The sequence below is a fragment of the Canis lupus genome, chromosome 8 (genome assembly GCF_048164855.1).
Source record: "Canis lupus baileyi chromosome 8, mCanLup2.hap1, whole genome shotgun sequence".
Taxonomy (NCBI): domain Eukaryota; kingdom Metazoa; phylum Chordata; class Mammalia; order Carnivora; family Canidae; genus Canis; species Canis lupus.
Window position 1 is genome coordinate 46,406,236 of NC_132845.1, and position 18,474 is coordinate 46,424,709.

The 18,474-nt window shown below is 51.1% G+C and overlaps 1 long non-coding RNA gene across 1 annotated transcript; it reads left to right on the forward strand.

Annotated features, from left to right (window-relative positions):
- The first annotated feature begins 14,903 nt into the window (after positions 1-14,903).
- LOC140638444 (uncharacterized) lies at positions 14,904-17,788 on the forward strand. The gene is made up of 2 exons (XR_012035480.1): positions 14,904-15,281; positions 17,271-17,788. It is a non-coding gene; the product is annotated as an uncharacterized lncRNA (long non-coding RNA).
- Positions 17,789-18,474: the final 686 nt, after the last annotated feature.

Genomic DNA, 18,474 nt, shown 5'->3' on the forward strand with positions numbered 1-18,474 from the left:
TTCCCAGCACCATTTATTGAAGAGACTGTCCTTTTTCCAGTGGATAGTCTTTCCTGCTTTGTCAAATATTAGTTGACCATAAAGTTGAGGGTCCACTTCTGGATTCTCTATTCTGTTCCATTGATCCATGTGTCTGTTTTTGTGCCAGCACCACACCGTCTTGATGACCACAGCTTTGTAGTACAACCTGAAATCTGGCATTGTGATGCCCCCAGCTATGGTTTCCTTTTTCAATATTCCCCTGGCTATTCAGGGTCTTTTCTGATTCCACACAAATCTTAAGATGATTTGCTCCAACTCTCTGAAAAAAGTCCATGGTATTTTGATAGGGATTGCCCTGAATGTGTAAATTGCCCTGGGTAGCATGGACATTTTCACAATATTAATTCTTCCAATCCATGAGCATGGAATATTTTTCCATCTCTTTGTCTTCCTCAATTTCTTTCAGAAATGTTCTATAACGTGCCTCCCTTTGCTTCTGGGATCACAGTTTTGATCTGCAGGCAGCAGCCGTGGCTCTGTGATAAGGGAATGGTCCTGTTCGAACAAATGAATTCGGGACACAAAACACCAACCACTCCCCAACCTGAGCTCCTGACTCAGTTTCCTCACAATCTAGAGCAGTATCAGGGCCCTCCCTCCTCAAGGCCTCAAGAACTCTAGATGATCTAAGCCCCATTCTTCTCTGCCCTCATCTCCAAACACCTTGACCTCACTTACTCGGCTCCAGTCACACTGGCCGAGCTAGCACAATCCTGCCTCAGGGCCTTTGCACTGGCTGTTCCCTCTTTAAAAACATTATCAGTGGGGATCCCTGAGTGGCTCAGTGGTTTAGCACCTGCCTTTGGCCTAGGGTGTGATCCTGGAGTCCCAGGATCAAGTCCCACATTGGGCTCCCTGCATGGAGCCTGCTTCTCCCTCTGTCTGTGTCTCTGCCTCTCTCTCAATCTCTGTGTCTCTCATGAATAAAAAAATAAAATCTTTAAAAAAAAAAAAAAAAAACAGTATCAATGAGAAAGCAATCCTGGTCAAGTGACCGGGATTTGAATCGAAGGTAGGACTACGAATAAATTCACCTGTTAACTGCTCAAATTCTTATTCCAATCCACTGCAGCCAGGAGCCCCCATTCCAAATCATGTGCTTGTGCACGTGCAGCCAGCTTTTCCCGCCTGGGAAGTGACAGGCCAAGTCACACCACACAAGAGCCCCAAGGCCCCTGGCCAGAAAGGCCGATGGCATGGAAGAGCTATGGAATCGGGGCTGAGGAGGGTCCCCTCCTCCAAAGCCTTCCGGGGACGAAAGAGGAAGTGAAGGAGGAGAAAGGAGAAGTGAGTGCGGGCCTGTCTCATTTCTCACACCAAAGCGGGTACTTCCCAGCATCGTGAGCAGGCTTGGAATGAAACAGGAGTGAAGTCCTGTGTAGTCATTGAAGGCAGGCTGCCCTGCAGGGAGCAAACAGTCCTGCCCCCCAACCCCCACCCCAGTACACCCCGAGGAGCCCCTCTCTAGACCATTCCCGGCTGCCATCCATCGAGGTGTCTGAGAGGGGCTCGCTCATTGACCTGGGGGTTCTGCTCTGAGAACTCAATCCACCGATGTCCTGATGTCCTCGCAGCTGTGCGCACAGGGGACATCCCACAGAGCCTCGCTGGTGACAGCCCATTGTGACCAGTCACTGCAGAGGTTCCTCTGCTGCTGTTCAGGAGGAAAAAAACTGTTCCAGCCCCGTAGGCCCAGTTATGGAGATCAGGCTGTGAAATCCTCAGATGGGAAAGGCAAGTTGTAGAGCAAGGGGGAGTAAGGGGTGGGGGGTGGACAGTTGACCTTGAACGTTAACATCTACAGCCTCTGTTTCCCTGGAAGTCACAGCCAGCAGTGGGGCGTGAAACCATATGACTGGGTTATGACCAGCCGCCTTTGCTCTTAATCAGAATGGGATGGGATGGGATGGGATGGGATGGGACAGACAGGACAGGATAGGATGGAAGAGACAACCCCAGACAGCATTTCTTATAATAAGCAGCATTACATAAAATTTCCAGGTAGTTATACGCCAGTGTCTGCGTGTACTAAGTTACAATGCAAAATCTATTTTTTTCACTGTGGCTTGGAGCTAAAAAAAAAAAAAAAAAAAAAAAAGTCTGAAAACCCTTGATACAGAAAAAAATTAAAGAAAGGACCCAGACAGCTGAGGTTGGCTCCCTCTGGAGAGAAAGTGGTGGTGGGCGGGAGCTTTATTTTATACAGCTCTGTACTTTTTTTTCTTTTTAAACAATGACCATGTATTGCTTTTGCAATAAAATAAAGAGCTTTTAAAACCTTTGAGAAAGAAACAAACGTGCATGCCTCAGTCTCCGGCAAAGAGGCCGGCCGTTTGAGCTGTCAACAAGTATTTGATGTTGAAAAAGGCTGAATCCCTGTCCGGACGGGTGCTGCCTCCCCGGAGGCTTCAAGGGCCTCCCTGGGTTTTTCCATTCATCCTTCTCTTTTCCCTTCCAGAAAGCCACAGGATCCTCCAAAAAGGAAACATGCCTTAAGATGCCAGACTCCGAAAATGGAACGGGCGTCCCAGGGGGAGCCCTAGGGATGCAGCTGCCCACTGGGGAACAGGGCTGGGATCGCCCCATCCATCCCCCAAAGGCCATTGGGTTTTCTGCTTAGCATTAAATCATCAGTATTTTCCACGTGGATAAAAGAGCCCTCCTGACTCCTTTTTTAAAAAGCCTATTTACAAATCCACCAAGGGTTACAACACATTGGGTGCGCCCAGCGATTTCCTATTATAAATGTCGCTGCAGTAGATACTACCGGGTATGTGGCCTTTCTTTTCTTTTTTTAGGATTAGTTCTTTCGGGCAAATTCCCAGAAGTGCGATCACTGGAAAGCAAAGCACAGACCCTTTCTGGGCCCCTGAAACACTCTGCCAAACTGCTTTCAAAAAGATCTGGGACTCCTACCTTTTCAAGGAACTGATGCTGGGGTGGTTAGGTCATCCCCACCTTTGTCCCCTGGCGTGAGCCATCTGTGACCCAGGGGCCCATGTCAGGGAGCCATGGCAATGCGGGAAAGAGCATCTTCCTCTCTGAGCTGGGCCTCCAAGGGCTCCGGAGGGCAAGGAGAGCATCCCCTCCTCGCCTCCCGCCGTGGAAGCGTGGCACCCCAGCTCTCAGCACCCTGAAGCCAGGGCGGGGAGGATGGGCATCTTTTCTCGGTGGGCTGCCTTGTGCGCCATGGACCCCATCCGCGGGTCGTGACCATGAGGAATGTGGCCTAGAGCATGTGATGCTGGGCGTCTCTGTCTGTTTGGGTTGCTGGGATACAACACCGTAGATGGGCTGGCTCGGAAACAACCCAGATTTATCTTTCATGGTTCCAGAGGCGGGGAGGACCAAGGTCAAGGTGCTGGCAGGTTCAGTGTCAGTGAGCCCTGCTTCCTGGGTCCCAGACAACCATCTTCTCTCTGTCCTCACGGGGAGCTCTGTGGAGTCTCTTCTCATGAGTGGGCACTGATCCCACTCATAAAGCCTCTGCCCTCATGACCTAATCCCCTCCCCAAAGCGCCACTTCCTAACACCATCATGTGGGTGACTAGGTTTCAACATGTGAATTTGGGGAGACCCAGACATTTGGTCCATAGCACTGGGTATACACCCCACAGAGATGGCAAGAGCCAACAGTTGTTCAGATGGGACAGCTGGGGGCACAGCTGGGTGCTGGCGTTGCCTCCAGGGACACCCCCTCCCTGCCCATCCCATGGACCTCCAGGAGGTCTGGGGTTCTTCTCCCTAAAAAGCTGAAAAGCTGCTGCTTCCTGCTTGCAAGAAGGGCTGGGAGGAGGGAGAAGAGGTTGGCAGGTGCTTTCTCTGCGCCCCTCGCCCCCACTCCAGTGTGTGGACCTGGAACCACCCTCCCCCGCCCAGTGAGAATCAACACCAAACTCCCACAGGGCCTTGACTCAGGCCCCCACTCCTGGCTCCCCATTTTCTCCTTAGGGCCTTGCTCACGCATGGTGTGTAATTATCCAGTTAGTTAAAGGATCAAATTTTTGCTAAACTCACCAAGCACTATTACAGCATCAACTTGCTCTCTACTGATCTCATCCACCTTCCCCACGCCCCCTCTGCCACTGAATTTTTTTTTTTTTAATAAACTTGTTTCAGGGAATTATTTCATTTTACGGACTGCATTATTTCGAAGCAGACCCCTGACATCAGCTCATTTCATCTGTAAACACATTCATTCGAGTCTCTAAAAGACGAAGACTCTTTATAAAAATATATCCGCAGAACTACGACGTGCTGGGGGAAAAAAAATAAAATGAACACATTTCTGAATTCCATCCAATGTCATCCAGTCTGGGTTTACATTTCCCCGGCTGTCTCATAAACATTTTTGAAAGAATCTGGTTTATTTGAAACGGGACCCTGTTCAGTCTGTCTCCAGGACCTGGCACTCAGCTTGTCTGGCACATAGTAGGTGCTCCATAAATTCTTGCCAGATGAACAAATAAGGTTAAAGAATTTTCAAGACATGGCTCACATTTTCAGAGTAGTTCTCAAGCTGGGCAACCTGACAGCCGTGCTGAGAGGGAATGCCTTTGGTCGTCCCATTTTACAGAGGATACGACTGAGGCACATGAAGTTGAAATGACCTGCCCAAGGCCACACAGTGAGGCGGTGATGCCTGAATGAACAGGTAAAGAGGGCGTGGGGCACCAGCTCAGTGTGCTAGGTGCTCCACGCTACCTGGCAACAGCCCTGAGTCTGCAGGTGAGGCTGTGCTGGGTGGGCCTTACCCACTCCCAAAGGCTCCCTGGAGGCATGAGGACAGACGGGCACAGGTTCCAGGGCCAGGAGTTAATCCCTCTTATAGACAGACACCCAGGGTACCCTCGTGGCACCCTGCAGAGCATTGCCTGGTCCGCTTTCTCTCCCCCGGGAGGACTCCAGGAACATCCTCCTTTGAGCCCCAGAAGGAGAGACAAAAGCATCCGAGGCTACCCCTTGTCCGTTTGGTCATGCAGCAGCTATCGAGTGATCATCACAAGATGCCAGCTGCTATGGTGAGCCCTGGAGACCAAGTAATGGCCAAGACCAAGTTTGAGTCCGGTGGGGAGATAGGACTTAAAGGAGACCATAAAATGCATTTATAATGGCCAGTGGGAAAGGGGCACAAAGGAAGGACGTAGAGGTTCTAGGCGCATCAGGGTGGTGTGGTCAGCGAGGGCTTCCTGGAGGAGGTGAGGCCAAGACTGATGAATGTGAACTCCTGAAGCTAGTGGCTGAATCCTCTTATTTATTTTGAACAATTCCAATTAACAAAATACTATTAGTAATGGTAATTATGAACAAGAATCGCGACGGCTAGCAATTACTGGATTATGTTGTTTTTCGTGTTTGTTGTATACATACTTCATCTCCTTTAATCTCTTCAAGAACCCAACAGGTAGAGACTGTTGTAAACCCCATTTTATAGAAGAGAAAACTGGGGCTCAGAAAGGTGAAGTCATTTAGCCAATTCACAGGACTCAGTGGGTGGGGGAGCTGGGATTTGAACCCAGGCCGGCTGGATCATGGGATGCCTTCTTTTCTGTGAAGAGGACCTCCTGCCCTGATGGACTGCTGGCTGAACCCAGGCCTAGGGCCTCATGGGATCATTTGAGGTTGTCTCTTTTCTCCAGCTGCGACCCTAGGCCCAGCCCAAGATGACTTCAGAGTCACAGGCGCCAACAGTACGCAGAGCCCAGCTGCTGCCTGCACCAGCTCTGCGGTCAGTGGGGAAGGATCTGAATTCTACTCTGGCTCTGGGGCATACTAGCTGTGGGACCCGAGGCAAGCTCTGCAGCCTCTCTGAGCTGCTGCTTCTGCCCCGGAAAAGTAGGGATGACGACAGCTTGACCTTGGGGGCCCTTTGAGGCAGGAGGAACAGCAAGGACAAGGAGGTGGGGGCCCATGGGATATATTTGGGGGATTCCATTGCACCACCCCCGGGACCCAGCACATGGAGGTGGGGAGGCGGAGGATGAAGTTGGAGAACTTGGGATGCCTGGGTGGCTCAGTGGTTGAGCGCCTGCCTTCAGCCCGGATCATGATCATGGAGTCCTGGGATCGAGTCCCGCCTTGGGGTCCCTGCAGGGAGCCTGCTTCTCCCTCTGCCTCTGTCTCTGCCTCTCTCTGTGTGTCTCTCATGAATAAATAAATAAAATCTTTAAAAAAAAAAAAAAAGAAGTTGGAGAGTCTCTGTTGGGCCAGTTGACTTCACTTTTGCTGGGTTTGAGGGCTGCAGATGCAGAGCCCAAGGGTAGGGATTTTTGTCCATTTCACTCCCTGTTGTAACCCCAGGGCCTAGAACAAGGGCTGGCACACAGTAGGCACCCCGGTTGTTGGACCGATTGAATCAATGAGTGGATGTCCATCCTGGCAGCATTCCTAGAGATATAGCTGCGGAGGATGTGAGGCAGGAACCACTGTTCTCTGGGGGGTAGTAAACTCAGCAAAGGCTTTTTAAAGGGGCTGATGCTTCAGGTAAGTGCTACTGTCTGAGCAAGGCCGGGGGGCGGGGGCGGGGAGAGCATCCCAGGCAAAGGACACTGCGTGGTCAAAGGCCTGGGAACTTGACAATTGTCTAGAGTCCAGAATGACGAGGTCAGAGGATGAGGTGGGTGTAGGGCAGAAAGGTTGGTGGCAAGTCAGGGATGAGCCCCAAGGGTCTGGGATAAAGCATTTGAAGGCTGCCCTTCTCTGATGAGGAATCGGAGAAGATTTTCAGAACGAGTACAGCAGGGTCAGAACTGACCGTGTCTGGCTGCGGGGATCTCCCCCCAGCCAAAAACCTATATCCTTTCACTGCAATCCAGAGCACGGCTGGATCCCAAATGCATACACCCCCACCCCAAAGGCTGCCTCTTTCATTACTGGTAACAAATGCAGGTGTTCCAGAAATATTTACCGAGCACCCTCCATAGCACAAAAACAACAGCTGACACGGATTAAGCATTTACTTTTGCCAGCGCTGGAGTCAGCCTTGGGTACATATTATTTCATTTAATTCTTCCAATAGCCCTGCGAGGTAAGCCATATTTCTGCCTCATACGATCCATAAGGAAACTGAATTCAGACATGTTTAGAGAATGGTCCAGGGTCACACAGCTGCTTGAGAGAAAATCTGGGTCCTGACTCCAGGCAATCTGGATCCAGAGCCCCTGTTCCTGTCATCATCCTGAACTTCCTAAAGCACAAGCCCTGCTTTCTGCCAACAGGTTGGGAAAATAAACCACCATACTCAGGCCAGGTGCTTGAAAAAGGGCTGTATTTGCTGAGCTGGCCTCAGCCTTACATTACAGTCCTGCTTTGGAGAATGTATGACATTCACTATTGTATAAGGGCTGTCGTCAAGGACAGTGTTGTCAGCTCTAGCACATTGCTGTGGCCCCTGTATCAAGGGTGGATATGAGAAAAGCCTTGAGTTCTTCAGACCCAGGAAAACCAGACTTCCCTTGAGCTCTTAATTTGTTTTCAATTTTGGAATGGTGAGCATCTTGAAACAGATTATTTCCCTTTTTGCTCTGGCCACTAGGAACCTCAGACCAAATATATATCCCAGCTCTGGAAATAGGAGTGTACTTTAAGATGGGCGCTGTTTTATTTTCCTTTCTTCCTCTTTTTTTAAATGACAGTTTCCCCATTTTAAAAAATCTCATTGTTGGGATGCCTGGGTGGCTCAGCGGTTGAGCGTCTGCCTTGGGCTCAGGTCGTGGTCCTGCGGTCCCGGGATCAGATCCCACATCAGGCTCCCTGCACGGGAGCCTGCTTCTCCTTCTGCATATGTCTCTGCCTTTCTCTCTCTATGTATCTCTCATGAATAAATAAATAAAATCTTTAAAAATAATAAAATAAAATTAAAAATCTCATTGTTTTTTGCTATCTTTGTTAGTTACTTCTAATCCCTTTTGGCAAGGGGCAGGGTCACAAATACATACAGGGATTTACTCCAGGGATGAAAGGATGGTTCAACATCTGCAAATCAATCGACATGATACACATTACAAAATGAAAGATAAAAATCATATGAGCATCTCAACAGTTACAAAAAAGCATTTGACAAAATTCATTATCCATTTATGAGCAAAATATCTTCAACAAAGTGAGTATGAACAGAACATATCTCAACATAATAAAGGCCGCATATGACAAGCCCACAGGTAACATCATACTCAATGGTGAAAAGCTGAAAGCTTTTCCATTAAGATCAGGAATGAAATAAGGATGTCCACTCTAACCATGTTTATTCAACATATATTGGAAATGCTAGCCATAGCAATTAGGCAGGCAAAAGAAATAAAAGACATCTAGCTAGAAAAGGAAGAAGTAAAACTATTTATAGACATGATTTTATATATAGAAAATCCTAAAGACTCCACAGGAAAACTGTTAGAACTAACAAATTCAGAAAAGTTGTAGGGTACAAAGTCAACACGCAAAAATCAGTTGGTTGCATTTTTATATACTAAGGTTACGACCTATCAGAAAGAGAAATTAAGAAAACAATCTCAATTATAACTGCATCAAAGGGATCCCTGGGTGGCACAGCGGTTTGGCGCCTGCCTTTGGCCCAGGGCGCGATCCTGGAGACCCGGGATCGAATCCCACGTCAGGCTCCCAGTGCATGGAGCCTGCTTCTCCCTCTGCCTGTGTCTCTGCCTCTCTCTCTCTCTCTCTGTGTGACTATCATAAATAAATAAAATTTAAAAAAACTGCATCAAAAAAGAATAAAATACCTAGGAATAAATATAATCAAGGAGATAAAAGACCTATACGCTGAAAATTGCAAGACATTGATGAAAGAAATTGAAGATACAAATAAACAGAAAGATATTCCATGCTTATAGATTGGAAGAATTTATGTTGTTAAAATGTTCATGCTACCCAAAGCAATCTACAGCTTCAGTGCAATCCCTACCAAAATTCCAATGGCATTTTTCACAGAAATAGAAAAAAATGATCCTAAAATGTGTACGGAACCACAAAAGATCCCAAAGAATCAAGCAATCTTGAGAACAAAACTGGAGGCATCACACTCCCTGATTTGAAACTGCTACAATGTTATAGTAATCAAGAATGTGGCACTGGCATAAAGACGGACACATGGATCAATGGACCAGAACAGAGGATGCAGAAATAAACCCATGCATAGATGGTCAACTAATTTATGACAAAGGAAGCAAGAATATACGGTGGGTAAAGGGCAGTCTCTTCAATAAATGGTGTTGAGAAAACTGGGCAGCAATATGCCAAAGAATAAAACTGGACCACTTTCTTACACCACACACAAAAATTAACTCAAAATGTATTAAAGGCTTAACTGTAAGACCTGAATCCAAAAAACTCCTAGAAGAGGGACACCTGGGTGGGTCAGCGGTTGAGTTTCTGTCTTTGGCTCAGGGTGTGATCCTGGAGACCCGGAATCGAGTCCCACACCGGGCTCCCTGCGCGGAGCCTGCTTCTCCCTGCCTGTGTCTCTGCCCCTCTCTGTGTCTCTCATGAATAAAAAAAAAAAAAAAAACTCCTAGAAGAAAACATAGGTGATAGGCTCCTTGACATCGCTCTGGGTGATGGTTGTTCTGGAGCTGATTCCAAAGGCAAGAGAAACAAAAGCAAAAATAAACAAGCAGGACCACATCAAACTAAAAGGCTTCTGCACAGGAAAAATAAAAAATAAAAAAACGGTCAACAAAATGAAAAGGCAGCCTACCGAACGGGAGAAGATATGTGCTAGCCATATACCCAATAAAGGGTTAACATCCAAAAAGAAAGAATTCATACAACTCAATAAAAAAAAAAAAAAATCCAAACAATCCAATTTTAAAATGGGCAGAGGATCAGAATAGACTTTTTTTTTCCAAAGAAGACAGACAGATGGCCAACAGACACATGAAAAGATGTTCGACATCATTCCTCCTCAGGGGAACACAAATCAAAACCACAATGAGATGTTACCTCACACCCGTCGGAACGGCTAGTATCAAAAAGACAAGAGATAACAGGTGGTGTCAAGAATGTGGGGAAAAGGAAACCCTCGTGCACCGTTGGTGGAATACACACTGGTGCAGCCGCGCTGGAAGGCAGTACGGAAGCTCCTCAAAAACGTTAGAACGAGAGCTACCACCTGATGCAGCAATTCCACTTCTGGGTTTTTACCCCAAGAAAACAAAAACACTAACTTGAAAAGTCATCTGCGCCTGCGTGTTCACCGCCACATTATTCACAAGAGCCAAGACACGGAAACAACCTAAGTGCCCATCAATGGATGGATGGATAAAGATGTTGGACAGATATACAACGAACTACTATCCAGCCATGACAAAGAATGAAATCTTGCCATTTGTGACAACACGGCTAGGCCTTGAGGGCATCCTGCTAAGTGAGAGAAGCTGGACGGAGAGAGACAAATACCCTATGATTTCACTTACGCGTGCAATCTAAAAACAGGACAAACAAATAAAACCAAGCAAAACTCATAGATACGGAGAACAGATTTAGTGGCTGCTGGCTGGGGGGCTGGGGCAGGGGGTGAGGAGGGCAACAGGGATGAAGGGGATCAAGAGGTACAACCTTCTAGGTATAAAATACACAAGTCACGAGAATGTGATCTACAGCACCGTGACTATAGTCAAGAATGTGGTGGTGCGTACTTGAAATTTGCTAAGAGAGTAGATCGTGAAAGTTGTCATCAGAAGAAAATAAGGGTTTTGTAGACTGTATGGTGACAGTAATCAGATTTAGTGTGGTGACCATTTCACAACATGTACAAACATCGAATCGATACATTATACCCTGAGGCTAAGGTAACGTGACGCATCAATTATACTTCAATAAAAAATATTAGTAGATTAAATACATAGACATACGAAAAATGAGGAACAATGCTATCATATCACTGGCCTCCCCCCAGCATATGCCAGTAGCACCCTCACCCCATAGTGACGACTGATGAGGTCCATGGCCAAATGTCCTTGGGTGGTGAGCTTGCACGTGGTTAAGAACGTGTGCTCTAGCCTGAGTTCCTTCGAGGCGGGTGGGGGGTGGCTTAGGACACCAACCAGGGCCTGGATCCAGGCTGGAACTTGGCGGAGTGAGAACCCCGGCTGCAGAGATGAGGACGTGCTCACCCCAAGGCCACATCGCCTGTCTCCAGGCTTCCTGCACTCAGAGTGCTTGCCCACATCAGTCCTCACGGCAGCCCCATGGGATCAGAATTCAGTCCCCACTTCACAGATCAAGGCACCGGGGTCCAGAGAGGCTGAGCGGGTGGCCCAACCTCACAAAGCAAGCCGGTGACAGGGCAAAGGATGCAAACACAGAGCCATCTCCCTGCTTCTTGGGGAAGCTGAGAACAGAGTGACCACAGTGACCATCCAGCAGGGATGTCAGCTGGAGCCTGCAGCGTAGGTCAGATGTGACTGGGCAGGGGGACCCCAGGCTGGGAAATCCCAGCACGGAAAAGCCCACAGAGAGGCACTAGGATGGCTTGCTTTCTTTCTTTCTTTCTTTCTTTCTTTCTTTCTTTCTTTCTTTCTTTCTTTCTTCTTTCTTTCTTTCTTTCTTTCTCTCTTTCTTTCTCTCTTTCTTTCTCTTTCTTTCTTTCTTCTTTCTCTTTCTTTCTTTCTTTTTTTTTTTTTAAGATTTTATTTATTTATTCATGAGAGACACACATAGAGAGAGAGAGGCAGAGACATAGGCAGAGGGAGAAGCAGAAGCAGGCTCCATGCAAGGAGCCCGATGTAGGACTCGATCCCAGGACTCCAGGATCATGCCCTGGGCCAAAGGCAGGCATTAAACCGCTGAGCCACCCAGGCGTCCCTAGGACAGCTTTCTAATGACGAGGGACTCCCGAGAGAACAGAAAGCCTGGCCACAGATGCTCACAGCACCACTCCTCACCATCATCCACATGGAAGCCACCCCAGTGTCCATCAACAGACAAACGCATAAACAGGAGGTCCATCCACATCGTGGAAGAGCATCCAGGGGTGAACGGAGTAGGGTCTATACATGCTGTGACGTGGACGAGCCTTGAAAACACGGTGCTCATCAGTGAGAGCTTTGGAAGCTCTGGCGGGGGGAGCGCCGCTCCCCGTAAACCCTCATCCCAAGACCGGTCCCCCTCCATCTGGGAAGGTCACCCCCTTCCAACAGAGCATGCAGCTTCGGGAGGGACACGCACGGAGGGGTGAGGGAGGAGGGAGCCGCCCCACCCCAGCCACCCGGAGCCGCTGAATCAACCCCGGTGATCGTGGGGTGACAGATGTCACGGCCACATGGCCATCACATCCAGAAACGTGATCCTCAGCAGAAGGAGCCGGACACGGCAGGCCACGTTTTGTTCGATCCTGTGTATGTGAAGTGTCCTGGAGAGGCAGATCCCCGGGGACAGAGAGCAGATGAGCGCTGGCCAGGGGCTGGGGGAGCAGGGCCATCGGCGGTGACAGCTAAGCGGGAAGGGTCTCTCTTCTTTTTTCTTTTTTTCTTTTTTTTTTTCTTTTTTTTTTAAAGATTTTATTTATTTATTCATGAGAGACACAGAGGGAGAAAGAGAGGCAGAGACACCGAGAGAGGGAGAAGCAGGCTCCATGCAGGGAGCCCGACATGGGACTCGATCCCGGGACGCCAGGATCATGACCTGGGCCAAAGGCAGACGCTCAACCGCTGAGCCAGCCGGGCGCCCCAAGGGTCTCTTTTCCAGAGCGCAAGAGCATGCTAAACTGCGATGGCTGCAGAACTCCAGATACTGAAGCCACTGCTGGAACTGTGCACTTGAAAGGCAGAATCGTATGGTACGTGAGCAGTGGCTCAAGAAAGCTGTTTTTTAAACCAAAAAAAAAAAAAAATAGACTCAGGTGCGTGGGGCAGTCTCACGGCTGAGGGTTCAGTCTTCTGTGTTGGCTGCAACCCTGCCTCGCTGTGGGACCACGGGCACCTCGCATCCAGAGCCTCAGCTTCCTTATCTATAAAATGGGTACATCAATGGCCCCCCCGTCTGCTACGGTCGAAGGAAGAGAAGATGAAGGAGAAGCTTGAGACCGGAGCCCACCCTACAAGTGCTTCATAGACATTAGTCACCAGACATCGGACTCTGGATGTGCCTCTTCCTACCCGCTTCTCCCTTGAACTCCAGAAGCCTCGAGAATGCCCGTTCCAGGAATGGGGCGATTCCTTGAAATCTGAAAAGACCACGCAGACTTTCCTGGCTTGGGAAGGGAACAAAAACCTTCACTGTTGTCCAAGCTCTGGATCCTTTAAAAGCACGCCAGCCTTCTTTCCCCTGGACCCAGAGGCTCTCGTCCATCATTTATCGTCTCAAGATACCAAATGACCTCAGCGATGTGCAAAGGGATCCGACGTGCAAAGGGATCCTCACAGCCACTGCCACTGGGGGCCCTCGAATCCGTGCCCCCATCCCCCATCCCCGCAGCTTTTGGGGAAGGCAAAAAGAAGCTGGCACTGACCCTGCAAAATAATCCAGCCCGGGTGGGATGGGGTGGTGGGGGGACCCCACAATGAAGCGAGTGTGCGAGAAGCCCGTCTGTGTACAATGGCCCCTCAGAAACCTGTCCCCAGGGAAAACAGAGGATCTCTATTGGCACAGCCTAAGAAAGAAATGTCTGTGTTCTTTTAGGACCTGCCCCCACAGGCGCCAGGCCAAGAATGTGCGGCACAGCATCTTATTAAGTTTCTAAAATTATGCCTAGGTTGGGGGGTTGGCCAGGCCGAGGAGCGGGAAAGGATGTGGTGGGCGGGCAGGCGGGCAGGAAATCTTTAATCCAGCTCTTTACGCACGCTGGGCAGCGGGAAGGGAGTGCCCCTCCAGCAGATGTCAGGTCGGCCCAGAGAATCAAAAGCCCTTCTGTGCCCGGCCTGGGCACTCAACTGTTTTTAAACACTGCCACAGTGCCTTCCCAGGTTGCCCGAGTTTTCCTTGGATGGAGGGAGTCGGGGGCAACGAGATGGTGTCCTTGGGCGGCCCAGTTAGAGGAGCAAAGGAGAGAAAGAAAGCTCCTGGTGGTCAAAATCCAGACATGGGAACGGGGTTGCTATATAGGGTCGTACAGGATGTGCACTGCACGACTGCAAAGTGTCGCATTTTCGAAAATGGAGTTGAACTGCGTACAATGTGTACAACACTCAAGGTGGCCCATGATGTCACAGAAGGAGAAACAGCTGGCCATGGTGGCCGGGGTCCCACTCTTGGGTGGAGTTAGAAGGATGTGAATTGGTGGCCAGCCTGCGTGTCAGGGACAGAGCAAGACCTCATCACAAATATCAGTCCAGATTGAAAAATACTTTCACGCTCCTCCTCCCACCAAACACACGCAAATAATGAAATCTAAGGGGGAGGGGGAGGAAGGAAAAGCCAAAGGGGTAGGAGTCTCAAAATCAGTGGGCTGTCCTACCTCCTAGATATGGTGACCAGAAAAAAAAAAAAAAAAAGACAATAGTCGGTTACATTTGAATGTTGAATAAACAATGAATAATTTTTTTAGCATAAGTATGTCCCAAATATTTCATGGGATATATTTACATTAAAAATTATCTGTTGTCGGGATCCCTGGGTGGCTTAGCAGTTTAGCGCCTGCTTCCAGCCCAGGGCGTGATCCTGGAGACCCGGGATCGAGTCCCACATCGGGCTCCCTGCATGGAGCCTGCTTCTCCCTCTGCCTGTGTCTCTGCCTCTCTCTCTTTCTCTCTCTCGCTCATGAATAAATAAATAAAATATTTTTAAAAAATTATCTGTTGTTTATCTGACATTCTAATTTAGCTGGACGTTCTCTGTTTTTATTTGCTAAATCTAGCAACCCCACCTCCAGAGGACATGCCTCTAAAAACTCTTCACCACCCACCCCTGCCTGGAAATAGCCATTAAGGCAGCTGCTAATTAGAGCATGTCCCCCAAGTGGCTGCCCAGCCGAGCCGTAGGCAGGGTAGAGGAGTGAGGGCTGCCTCCCTCCTTCCCCGGCCCAAACACACACACACACACACACACACACACACACACACCCTGCCGTGGCCTCCCTCCTCCACGGGGGGCTCTGAGATCACCCCGGGCCTGGCTAAAAGGTTTTTCTGAATGCAGGTGCCCAGCCTGGCCACATGCCCCTGGGGAGGATGGAGGAACAGCCGCAGAGCCTGAGGATCTCGTAGCGCCGCCCACGCCACCGAAACCGGAGGAGTGAATCTTGCACAAACAAGGCTGGCTGGGTCCAGATTTACCATCGAGACTCTCCAGTAAGTCAGATCAGGTGGTTTCCCGGGTCTGTGACACGGTGGATTCTGGGAGCGCAGTGACCTTGGGCTCCGACGTTGTCTCATCGATCTGTAATGGGGCCACGGTGAGGGGGCGGGTGGCCAGATGCTCAGGCCCAGGCCAGGTCAGTTTTCTGGAAGGCTGGTAGAGAAGGAGGAAGGAAGGCGGGGCGGGGTGGGGGGGTGCTTAGTCTCCTCCCAGGTGGTTTCCATGGGAACAGCTGGCTGACCTCTTGTAGGGCCACCTGTGGCCTGTGCGGACACTGACAGGCGCAGAAGAGACGCCCAATGCCAGAGCAGGAAAGGCCTGGATCCCAAGCCCCCGAAGAACCCTGGCTTGGGATGTTCCCGAGGGTGTCTCCACTCCCCCGCCCCAGCTCACAACTGGCCACCGACTTGCTCACCCCTGCTCCCCACTTTTCGGTCTGTTGGAGCCTCTGGGAAGGGTGGGGAGGCCAGGAGGGGCTGAAATGACACATTAGGGGTGAGTCATCCCTCCATGGGAACGGTTGCACCTAGCTAGACCAAAGGTGATCAGGCACCCCTGGAGCTCCTTGTGGCTCTGGACGATTGTGCATCCCCTCCCCATCACCCCAGATCCCTGCTCCCTGGAGAGGCACAGGGACACGTGGTCCCTGCAAAAACTGTCCCCTGTGGGGCATAACTAGGAGATGCCCCCTTCCCACGAGGGGGCCAGCCAATCAGGGTCTTGCCTCTGGGTTCTGTTTCCATCTTTGGATCCCCTGGAGAGAGGAAAGGACGCTCACAGGGGCAGAAAGACCAGACAGAGCTCCTGCATCACCCCGGGCACCCCCACCCCGCAGTGCAGCCAGACACCAGGTCCCTGGGGCCCCTTTCTCCTAATGATCTGGGTACTGCCCTCACAGCCCGGTTTGTCTGCCTGTTTAGACCTGTCCCACTGCAGAGGCACCCGTGATTCACAGACTGCCAACTCCTGGAGGGTAGGGCCACTGCTGATTCAGACCGGGCTGCTGCGAGAGCCTCCTCTTCGAGGCAGATGGCAGTCAGGGAAGGCTTCCAGGAGGAAGCAGCTTGGGTGGGCGGGGGGAAGCCAGGGGTCGATGCAGAGGAGATGGAAGGGCACTGAAGGAGGGGGACAATGAGATCCAAAGTGTGGCACATGGGCAGGCTCAGCTGCCAGGTGACCCCTAGGCGGTTCAGGCTAGCCGAAGTAGGAACACGATGGTAGCTGAACATTAAGAACATTCTGGAATCTGGAACCTGGCCTCAGAGAGCTGGCCTCCGCCCCGCCATGTGCTGCCGCCAGGTGTCTTCACCCTGCGCTCAGGGCCCTTCTAGACCCCGCATCCCTCTTCATCTGGCAGTTCCTCTACACCCTTTATAATAAACTAGAAGAGTGAGAATAGTCCTTTCCTGAGTTCTGGGAGTCATTCTAGCAGATCACGGGACCTGAGGTGGGGTGGGGGGTCGTGGGAACCCCCCGAGTTTGTAGCCAGCTGGCCTCAGTGTGGGTAGGTTGACAACTGAAGTGGGGGCCGCTGGGGGTCTGAGCCTTAACCCGGGGGCTCCGTACCACTCCGGTGACTGTTGGAATTGAACTGTTGACCACCCAGTGGGTGTTGGAGAATCCAAGCACATTTGAGGGGTTCCCCTGGGCCTTTGTGGTGTGGGATGGGCTAACCACAAGTTGGCTTTCTTCCCAGCAAGGGACCCAGGTAGTGCCCTTGATCCTGGTGGGTGGAGCATTAGGGAGCTTCTGGGGGGCTGTGGTGAGGGTGGATGAGAGAGGATGCAGGCTGAGAGCTTGGCACAGCTCCATGGGGTCTCCTCAGGTGAAAGCCAGCGCCCCGGGGGCCCTTGAACATCCCATGAGGGCCACAGGCGCTTCCCACTGCGGTGAGAGACGCCAGCTCGGCCAGCGACAGAAACAGAAGACGCCCCGCATAGTGACAACCACAGGCCGCTCCGAGCTACTCTTTCTCTTTCTAGCTTTTGAAGGTGATGCGATCGGAGAGGGAGGTTTCCCTTCTGGAAGGAAATCGGCCGCACGAGTGTGACAACAGGAGGAAGGAATCCCGCACGGCCTCCTGCCAGGCAGACAGGCGATGGGGAGTGGTGGGGACTGCGGCAAATTGGAGAGCCAGGGCCCATCTCGAGGGTGCGGCCGCGGCAGCCCTTTCTGGGACATGTCGACAGCGTGTAGGGTGACTCTCCATCTGTGTAGGGTGACTCTCCATCTGTGACTTTCCACCTGAGGTTTTTCTCTTGGGCAGATGGGCAGTGCCAGGGGGTTAATACCCCGGATCCAGCCCCAACCAGTGACAGACAGGAGCTGCAGGGCAACAGCCCAGTTCCCCGGCCCCTCCGGTAGCAGGACGCTGAGGCCTGCTCTGCGCCTTGTCCCAGAGGCACCCAGCAGTATCCCAGAGACGCAGTCACTGCCCTCTCCTCCCCACCCCCATCATCACCTCCTGGGATCCTCTCCCTAATAAACTACTTGCACCCAGGTCCCGGTGTCAGAGCCTGCTTTGGGGGCCACGGAAACTCGGGTGAGGGCCCAAACGCTGCTAAGCTGCAGCCCCCACTGGGGTGGAGCGGGGAGGACGAGGACGGCAGGCTCAGGACTGCAAGACCTTCCCACCTTGTCAAGACAAACCGGTAACCACAGTTCCCTGCGAAACCTCCGGAGCTTTGATGGCCAGCTCCAAAGAAACAACACAAAATAAAAGAGAACAAAACAAAACGCATCTGTGGGCTGGCTCTGGTCCTTGACCTGCTGGTTCAAAGCCGTTGGTGGCAGGCAGGCCGGGAGGGGCACGGAAAGCCAAGCAGTGGGGGGCTTGGCTGGGGGAGGCGCTTCTGGCAACCAGGCCGCAGCCTGAGTGCGCTCGGTGGGCCAGGCCGCAGGGCCTGTTCATGGGGCTCCAGCTGGAAGCATCTGGAGGGGCCCGGCATGGCCACCGCAGCTGCAGACACAGAGTAAACAATCAGCTGGAATGCTTTTCCCAACACGCAGACCCTGGAGCCGCCTGCGGCCTCCCCGGACTCGCCGGGTGGGGACAGATCCCAGGAACCCCTCCACCCGGCCCTGCCCTACATCTAAGCTTAGGCCCAGGAAAAACAAACTCAGGGCAGCCGGAGCACCCCAGGAGGAGGAGGGGGAGGAGGAGGGAGGGAGGAGGGGGAGGAGGAG